The 10578-nt window shown below is 32.6% G+C and overlaps 1 pseudogene; it reads left to right on the top strand.

Annotated features, from left to right (window-relative positions):
* Nucleotides 1-3610: 3610 nt before the first annotated feature.
* On the top strand, nucleotides 3611-6194 carry LOC149561244 (putative cysteine protease RD21B; annotated as a pseudogene).
* The last annotated feature ends 4384 nt before the right edge of the window (nucleotides 6195-10578 follow it).

Below are 10578 nucleotides of genomic sequence, written 5' to 3' on the forward strand. Positions count from 1 at the left end.
TGCCATGTATGTTCGGCCGGAGCTGTTATGGCCGAAATCGTTACGACTAAAAGGCTTTCGGTCGAAACCATGAAAGATATCACAAAGGATGACACAGGTTTGTGCTTTTACCCACCATAGGAATAGAACATTTACTACAAACCTTCATGTATGTATTATTACCCATAAATATAGGTGAAGAAGTACAAGGCTCAATAGAAGAAAACATGTCCATAGAAGATGCCATGTCATGTGATGCACCTAAATCAAGAAGTTGTTTACCTTGCTTAGGAAGTGTGGAAGAAATCAGTGTTTGTCCTTTACCTTTGGATGATGATGTAGATGTAGCAGCTGCCTGATGTTGAGAAGAAGGAGAAGACACTGATGAAGGGAACTAGATAATCTTATTTTGAAGAATGTGAGTGAGCTCATCAATCTTCTTATGGAAACATTTATGCTCATCGTGTCCTAACTTTTTGCAATAAGCACATTTATCTCTCTTTCTTCTAGATGATTCCTCTCTTGAGGAGGACTTGGATTCAATATTATGTTGTTAAGGAGAGTCATCACCTTTTTCATGTTGCTTAGGATCCTTGTGTTGTTTGTTTCCCTTTCCTTTGGGAGCCTTCGAAGATGAGTCATTTGCAACCAATTCTTGATGCTTGGAAGGCTTCAATTGACCCATGTGGTGCTAACTTTGTTTGTTCCTTTGTGAGCTAAGCTATAAATTCATCAGGAGAAGGCATTTTGTATGCACTACCAAGAGCATCCATAGTAGCATAGAATGTGGAAACAAAGATTGAATATTCAAGACCTAGCTTGGAAAGAATAGGCAATATCAGTTGCTCATCATCATCATCATTAGTAATACCACAATTCGAAAGCTTCAATCTAATGGAATTGAACTTAGAGACAAAGTCTTGAATATTTTCAAAATCAAATGGACTTAGACCTATAAGCTCATTCTCTAATTTGAATTTTCTTATTCTATCAGGTTTACCAAAGATCCATTCTAATGTTGTTTCAATGAATTTCAATCAATGTCATTCATTAGTCCTAGATCCTGCTTGCTCTTAAATTAAGGTAGGGTTGGCCCAACAATAGAAGGAAGGGCTATAGTTGAAAGAAAGTTCAATGAGGTAGTTGCCCTATTATTATATTATTAGGGAATCCCTACTATTCTAAAGGCGATTAGTGGAATGAACAATGGGCCTATGATTGATTGATGGTGATCTCGGCCCCTTTTGTTTCTATAGGCAACTGCCAATTCAACTTTTGGAGGCCCTACTCTATAATGGCACATCATGAGGATGTGTGCAGGATGCAATATGATATAACAAATCATGAGAGATGGTAGATCTAAGAAAGCCAAGTGCTTTATCCCTTCTATCAAACCATTTTCTTCTTTCTGCAACACCTATAACTAGTTCTAGATCTTGTCCAAGAATCATTCTAAGCAATCCAATACTCATGAATTGATTAGAAACTGCTTTTTTCCATTCATAATAGTTATGTAGAGTGAGCAATAGAACTTTTGAAAAATCTATAATGAAATCAATTGATAACTCCTTCAAATTATTGATTCAATTAAGAAAATTACAATCCAAGTATTCACAAGTGCAAATATAGCCAGAAAAGACCTATTTCTGAAAGTGATATGCCCACTCCAAATCAATGAAATCTAATTATAGATCTGGAAAATAGAGTAAAAATCATGCACTTTCAAAGAAAAAATTGCACTTGAAAATGTTACTGGATGTGCCCAAATAGAGCCTTAAAAGTTGAGGAAAATAGGATTTGCGATTTTTAGAAAAATTCAGAGACAGAGATCCAAATTCACCTACAATACTATGTAGATTGTGAAATTATACCCCAAAACAAAAAAAAATTGCTCATAAAAAAGAGTCCATATGAGGGAGATATTGTTGTTTGAAAATCGCCTCTAAAATTATTTTTTCTTAGTTGCCCCTGCTACACCTTCAAAAATCAAATGGCTTTAAATTTTGCCTTAGATGTCCAATTTGGATGAAATAAAATTGATTTAGGAGTTTTTGGACCTCCTCTCTATGATGCCAACCTTTGATTTGCACCAACAAGCTCCAATTTTCACCTGTAATAGAAGGTCACAAAATAGGACTCTCAAAATCCTCTCCAAATTGTGATGTCCAAATTGCCAATGCTGCACCAATAATAAGTCAAGCCAAGATTACACTTCCTGAGAAGAGATCTTCATACCATGAGATCTCTAATACTATGTTAAAGTTTCAGGTGAGTCTACAATACCCCTAGGATCAAACGAAAGACCAAGATAACCTCCACAAGAGATTGGCAAGACAATTGCATGAAGATGGAAGAATGGTATTATTGATAATGGACTTGACTGATATCTATTAGATTTATTTAAAATGTACATGATAGGCCTCCTTATATAGGAGAGGTGATAAGAGATAATGATAAGGAGAAGATAAGCTATCACCCACACAAGGTGGGAATACATGTCCACCAAAGGTGGATCATCCTCCATTATGCAATGAAGTATGTGCAATGATGAGGATGATAATGTGATAAGTACACTAAAGGTGGAATGAGATAACAACTATGACCACCCAGAGTGAAATTCTCCTACACCATGTGTTTAATTGAGGTGCAAACTCCCAAGCATCTCAATCACAAACTACAATGCAATGCATTATCCTAAGTAAGCTTAACTAAGTGTAATTAGTGAATATTTAATTATGCCAACAAAATGAAAAAAAAATAAGGCACAACAATACCGTAGTTACTTAGTACCATTATTTTTGGACGGTTGAAGTTTGACAGTGGTTGAACTCTCGAACTCTCTAACATTTAATTATTCTATAATTCTGATGCGAAACTCTTCTTACTAATTGATATGCAATATGAAAAATAAAACACGGCCTAAAATTGATAAGAGATATGTGCTGAGTGTACAAAATGTAGAATTGTGTGAGATTTAAAAAAAGTATAATAAAAATACTTATACCTTTGAAAAATAATTAATGCTCATATTTTCTTTTATATGTAAATTCAGATTTGTCACTTTGAATTTTATATTAATAAAATATCTACAAAGACATCATATTTATGTATAATCTAATACAATAGAGTAAATATTTTAAAATTCATAAAACTAAAGATACTACAAAACAATGACCCCCTTCTATGACTCCCTTCTTGATTTGTATGCTCTACTATTAATTTTGATAAACAATTTTTATTAACCCTCTCTTGTTTAAAAATTGCTTGATAATATCCTATAAAATATAAACTTTAATGTACTTTATGCTCTCTTCTTAATTATTTAAAATGACTCTAGAAAGATCGAAATCTAACTCTTTCTAAGAAGGGGCCCCGTCAACAACACCTCCATCCTTTGTTCCAAAACTAGGTGCCTCTTTGCAAAGCATCCTGAAATAAGGATAGCGTATAACAAATAAATGAAAAAAGAGAACATAAAACGTTATTTTGGGGCTGACCTCATTTATCACGAGAGCACGTCAGTCGCATTTGACATGTTTCGCCACCTATAAACACAAAGTCCGTCAACATTGTTTACAAATGCATTATGCAATCTTATTTTCTTCATAATCCGAAATCTCTGCTTTCATATATGGGGGATTCGATTATATTTACACTATTACTTGTGCTTTTCTGTATTGGGAGATGTTACAGCGGCTTTTCTGTGATAGATTACGAACCGCAAGATCTGGTTTCAGATGAAGCACTTTTTCAGATGTATGAACGGTGGCAATCGGAGCATAGGAAGGCCTACAATGGCCTCGCTGATAAAGAAACCAGATTCCACATATTCAAAAACAATTTGCTTTACATTGACGCGCGGAATCGAAAAAACAATTCGTTTTTACTCGGCCTCAATCAGTTTGCTGACTTGACCCACAATGAGTTTAAAAGCATGTACATTTGGGTACAGTATTTCGTTCTTCAAATTACCTGTCGAAAAACTCTCCTAGCATTTGGTATCAGTACAGAAAAGGCGACTATTTACCTGAATCAGTAGACTGAAGAAAAAATGGTGCTGTAACCGAAGTTAAAGACCAGGGATCTTGTGGTACAAACTGCGCTTTTATATTATTTAAGTTGGTTTTGTCAATTTTGTGTTTTCATAGGAAGGTTCATACTGATGACTTATATTTTCTATCTTTTATAGGAAGTTGTTGGGCTTTCTCCACAGTTGCAGCTGTTGAAGGAGTTAATCAGATTGTGACGGGGAATTTAATATCTCTGTCTGAACAAGAGCTTGTAGATTGTGATATTTCGCCTAACCAGGGCTGTAATGGCGGATTAATGGATTCTGCATTTCAATTTAATGTGGACAATGGTGGTATTGATAGTGAAGTAGATTATCCTTATAAAGCTAGAGAGGGTGCCTGTAGCCTGAAACCGGTACACTTTGTTACTCTTTTTTCATACATAATGTTTTAGTTCGAGATTTTCTCTGCTTAAATTTAATGTTCATTTATTCCATGACTAGAGTTCTAGTTTGCGATTTTCTTTTCTTGTCGATTTTTCATATTTAACAAACTTTTAGCATTTATTTTAGAAACATGCTAATCTCCTGACATAATATACTAAAGACAAAATAAAGTCAATTTTTCTTTTCCAAATTCAAACATAATAGTATATATTTTTTTAAAAGTTGAAAGAAACGATTTTGAACTAGAAGCATAAAAGCATAGAACTTTTTACTTATTATTAAGCAGGTGAAAAGGCAGTGGAAAGATTTCTACTTGTCAAACATTGTAAACTTATCAAATAGAATAAAAAATTATACTTCTTCTAGAAAAATAGAATAAAAAATTATACTTCTTCTAGAAAGATTCATGTTGGTGAGAGTTAGAGGTGGCTATGTCAGAGTCCTTAAGGAGATTATTTTTACAATTAATTTGTATATTAATGAATTAATCTAAGTATTGTATGTATTCCGAATTGCAGAGTTTCATTGTAAGCCACATGCCTTCTTTTCACCTGATCTTCCATATTTGGAGTCTATTCAACTTCTTATGACTTTTCATAAGAACCTTGGTTAATCAAAGTCAAAGATACTTTCAGTGGCATCCATGTCATATTAGAACCGTTTTTGTATTTTGGCCATGGTTGGAGTTATTTTCCCTATGATCCTGGTCTTACAATTAACCATGAAGTTTCTATAAACCTCTCTATTTTGAAAATTATGTTTCCTAAATATATAGTTTCAATTTGTGCAATACGAGTTGCAGAATAAATCACATTTCGCAACAATTGATGGCTATGAAGATGTACCTACACATGATGAAAAGTCATTACAGAAGGCTGCAGCACATCAACCGATCAGTGTAGCTATTGAAGCTGGAGGGAGGGAGTTCCAATTTTACAAATCTGTAAGTTTTCTTTTCCTTCGATTTGAACCAACGGTGGATTTGTTGAAGTTTATTTTAGACAGATGTATATTGGTTTTTGGACAATTGTTTAGCTGATTTTCATTGACACAGGGTGTGTTCGATGGTAAATGTGGAACAAATCTGGATCATGGTGTGACATTAGTGGGTTACGGGTCAGCTGATAAAGACTATAGGATTATAAAGAATTCATGCGGCCCAAGATGGGGTGAGAATTGATATGTCGGGATAGGAAGAAATATTAAAAGCTCATCTGGAAAATGTGGTATTGCCATCCAACCATCATATCCAATTAAAAAAGGACTCAATCCTCCTTCACCCTTTCCTTATCCTCCATCTCCAAATCAGCCTGCAACAAAGTGTAATGCCTATTATTCATGTCCAAGTGGTAGCAAATGCTGTTGTGCATTTAGATTTTATAGATTGTGCATTCAATGGACTTGTTGTCCTTACGCTAAAAGAATTTCAAAATCGGTGAGTTGAATACAAGGAGCTGTCTTAAGGTAAGACATCTTTTTATCTCTCAGTTCAATGGTTTTCCATATTTTGTTTGGAAGTTTAATTCATTACATACTATTTTTTCATGATAATTTTACGAATGTATTTCATTCCAAGGCTGCAGCACATCAACCGATCTAATAGTTGTTGATTTATATTTGCAGAATTGGAATGATCGATTTGGCGAAACAATGCTCAACCGTACTCAAGCCAAGTCTCATTAATTTTTGAACTTATTACGCTAGCATACTCTTTTCCTCACATATATCTCTCTACTATAAAGATCAATGGTATTTAACAAAGAGAGTGCCGTTTCAATTGGCAATGCAATTTTTGGTGCTTTGAAGGCGCCAAATGATTTTGTCCTAATACTGGTATTTTTAGGTATTGTGTGTTCGTTGATATGGAGACTGGAATTACTTGTCTGTCAAATGTTAGTGCAAGTGATTAATGTTTCGTCTTTGATGTTTCACAAATTAGAAATCAAGAGTAAGACAAATGGGATTATACATTGATGCAAAGGTTAATTGTTTATCTCGGAATTGTACTTAAAATTCTTTGTCTTTAGTCTCTATTGAAACAGAAATCAAGAGCATGGATAGAATTCTGCAATAATGAGAAGTTTCTTAAACTATATCTATTTATTTTCTTAACAAGAATTTCGATGTTCCAAAGTCTATTTGATAAAAGGAAAGGAATACACATTACAGAGACCTATAATACATTTTAGAGATGTTTAGATTGTCAAAAGATTATGGATTATGGATGATTTCTTCAGTTTTTTCATAGTAGTGTTCTATTCAGAGTTGCACATTGTTCTCTATTTCTTTTAAAAATTACTTTTTATTACACAACCTTTGCTTATTTATTTTAAGTTACCTTAACAGACTTCATTGCTTTAACCAGACTACTCTTTTATTCTATTTTATTTGTTTAGTTTACTCTAATGTCTTATATGAGGACATTGATAATGTGCGCATCTTCATTCTCAAAAAGGTCTTTAACTCTTTGTACTTTGAAAGGCTTTTAAATTATGCTTAAATAAGTAGGCCAATGCTTTCTAGATATTATCATCTATTAATCTCATAAATAGTTGACTATTATAATGTTTATTCATGCAAATCTATAAGTATGAAATTCTTGACATTATTTTCTTTATATAATTTCTAATATAAAAGTCTAATTGATTCAACCAATTAAAACATTAAAAAAAATTGAACATCTAGTTTTTATAAAATGTAATATTTATATAAAAAAACAAAAATAATGAATTTTAATGATATATCAAAGTTTAATTTAACAGCATATTAATGAAAGAAATTCCAAATGTCACAATATTACTAATAACTATTCTAAATGATATATCATCGAGCACCTTGAATTTAGTTTGACAAAATTGTGGAATCAAATAATAGAAAATATCATAAAACAGAGTCTTGGAAGGGGAAATGACTCTCTTTTACAGGTAGAGAAATGATGATATTTAATCTACCCTTTTAGAAAAACCTATTTACACCTTATGATGAATTAATCTCCAAAGAAAAAATAGGGGCATGCAATCAATAGATTCCTTAGGAATTTCTCTTGGTAGGGCACATGGTAAAACAAAATAATTGTTCAATTAGCTTGGGACAATGTATGCACACAAAAGGATGAGGAAGGTGTAGGGATCCAAGAAATCAAAATCCAAGGAAAAAATTGATGAAATAAACTACGATGGAGAATGCATATAAATTCAGTCCTCAATTGGAAAAATGTCATCATAAATAAATATATGTGAAATATTGATCTAATTAACATATTCAAGGACAAATCCTTACATAGAAGATCAATAATTTTGAACTTCATGATAAATTATAGATCCTCTATCCAAGATAGGAAAACATGCAGCCCCAGGATGGGGAAAGAATCTAACACAAGATAGGAGGAGACAAATTTCACCTCCTAATTATCATCGCTAAGAGTTCCACATGAAAGCCAGCCACAATAAATTATAGAGAATAAATATAGAAACGCTAGTTATAAGGCCTACTTGGTTGTATACATATACCTTCAATTTACAATATACAAGGTAAAGTGTTGGAGCTTAGAGATCTAAGTCTTAGTATTTTCCTTTTATCTAATTTCATTCTTATTTTCGTAATCTTGGATCTCAAATTATATAGCCAATGAGACAACAAGATAACTTGTTAAGCAATTTATTACAAATTGTAGGCCTTTCCCCAAAGAAAAATTTAGTGAACCTTACAAATAAGAAAATAAACTTCTTCATGGACAAGGATAGATCCAAACATAATCCAAGAGGAGGTTCTTAAGTGTTTGAAACCTTAGTGATGGCAAATATATGTGTTACTCAAGCTATTAGGAAATAGACATGCCTTGAACAAAGAGAAATATAACTCCCATCGATGATAGAAGTAGATCATGTGATTGGAAATAGACATGACTTGAACAAAGAGAAAGATAACTCCCATTGATGATAGAATTAAATCATGTGATTTGAGACATATGGCCATGATAGGTTCCCCATAAGGAGCTAACTGCATAGTAAGACATCAACAAAAATGACCATTCATCAAATAGGGTATAGGAAAAATAAAGGAAATATTTTTGGTTGGTGCAAAATTTCCAAGGTACCTAAGATGCTCTTCCATCAAAAGCTCTCTTTTAGAAAGACTCTCTCGGAGGGTACAATGCTTTGGAAAAGGATTATAAGCTTGTGAAATTAAGGTTGACACTTGAAGCTAGATGGGAAAAAAAGTTATAAATTATGTCACTATTGAGGATAGAGGAAAATATTGGAAATAGAAGTATTTGATGGACATGAATATCCCACCTAGGGAAGTAGAAAATCTAAATGTATCTTATCAAACAAGAAAGTAACTTTCATTTTGGTAAGGAAAAAATTGTGTGGAATAAAAGTAAGAGTGGGGAATAAAACTTGAAGGTGGTGTATAAATTCCTTAAGTCTCTCCTAATCAGTATAAAAGACTCCCTCCTTAACAGATTTAAGAAGATAGGATACAAAGGCTGAATCATATTTCCTTTATTTGAAAATGGGGAAGAAACCATTGATGTCATTTTTTGTGTTACCCTTATTCAAATAAATATTGGAAATGGATCTATTCACAATAGGGGTGGGTATCACCATTGCCAAGGACTATGATAGATATCATAATGATTTCCCCTCATTATAAAGGATAGTATTTAAACTTCTTTATGAAGATCTACACCTTTAATAGTTCTAATAGAATTATGGCAAGAATGCAACTGAAAAAGAAAAAGAAAAAAAGATCAATGTAGAAAAACCTCTAATTAAGATTGAGACTTCTATCATTGCACTTACAACAAATCATAATATAAATTATCAAAAGAAGAAGGATTTAATATCTCATTGGGATGAGAAAGTAAGAGGCAAGTGGATAGGTCTAAAGTTGCCTCACTTTATAGGATCAGGATAGAAAGTTCAAAAAGAAAGTGAAATATGTGACAATGAAAATGGCCCAAGGAGGGATGGTTTTAACTAAACTTTCATAGAGATTCAAGAAGGACTCTAGGAAAAGACAGCATATATTTTTTTTTTATTATGTAACTAAGCCATAAAAATACCCTTTGGTGTAACAAACTAATAATAAATTTTCTTAACATATATGTTATGTTAGTTCAAGAATTGTTACTTCTCTCTATTAGATTAATTTTTTAATGACTTAGATGTTTATATTAGTTTTATCTAGGAAAAATATTTTATCACTTTATATTTCATTTGTATACCCTTTGTGTATTCATATGTTGTTATTTTTTAGATCTTTAAGTTAAACATAAGTGCAAGATGTAGTACTTACATTACACACAAATCTTGATAAGAGGGAGAAGAAGAAGGGAAGGATGATGAATGATCCATAGTGAAGGTAGAAAATGTAACTTGGAACTAAAAGATGATTAATGAAATACATATATGTATTTTATGATGTATCATGGCTCAAGCCATTATCTATATAAAAAAAAACTAAGATGTATTAAAAAAAAACAAAAATATTTTTAAAAGACATAAAGCTAACTAAGATATATTAATGGAAAGGTTATTTATGATTAAAATAACATAATGAAAGGAAAAATATAGCATACGAAGCATGAACTATTATTGAAAGAGGTCAAAACTATTGACTAGATTTTTATCCAAGAACATGACATAACTAAGATGGTGAAATTGAGGGTAATCTCCATAATTAAAAAAAAATCTTGCCATTGGGTGTTTGCTTGAACACCCCACATTTATATGAACACCCTACATGGGTTGTACATGTGGAGAGGGGTGTATCCATGGAAGCACCCTATCCAAAGGGATTTACATGAACCCTCTATGAGGCTTCATGCAAATACCACACTTTTTATGAAGGGGGATAAAAAAATTTCTTAATGCCAATCTTCCTTCATGGGAAATATTGGGAGTGACTCTTATGGGTTTAGCTGACCTTCAAGGAAAGCCCTATCATTAGACTCAAAAAAAACTCTTGGCTTAAAAACCTAGGGATAATGTTGCTAGTCAACTTTTCCCTTTAGACAAGTCAAAATATCAACTTTGCATACATAAAATCAACTCAAAATTTTCTAGTATGTCCATAATGTGATTGTTGGAATATTCAAATAGGAAGAATACTTATGAGAGGGGGGGGTGAATCAGAAG

The sequence above is a fragment of the Cupressus sempervirens genome, chromosome 4, assembly GCF_028749045.1.
Source record: "Cupressus sempervirens isolate cs-2001-9-10 chromosome 4, ASM2874904v1, whole genome shotgun sequence".
Lineage (NCBI taxonomy): Eukaryota > Viridiplantae > Streptophyta > Pinopsida > Cupressales > Cupressaceae > Cupressus > Cupressus sempervirens.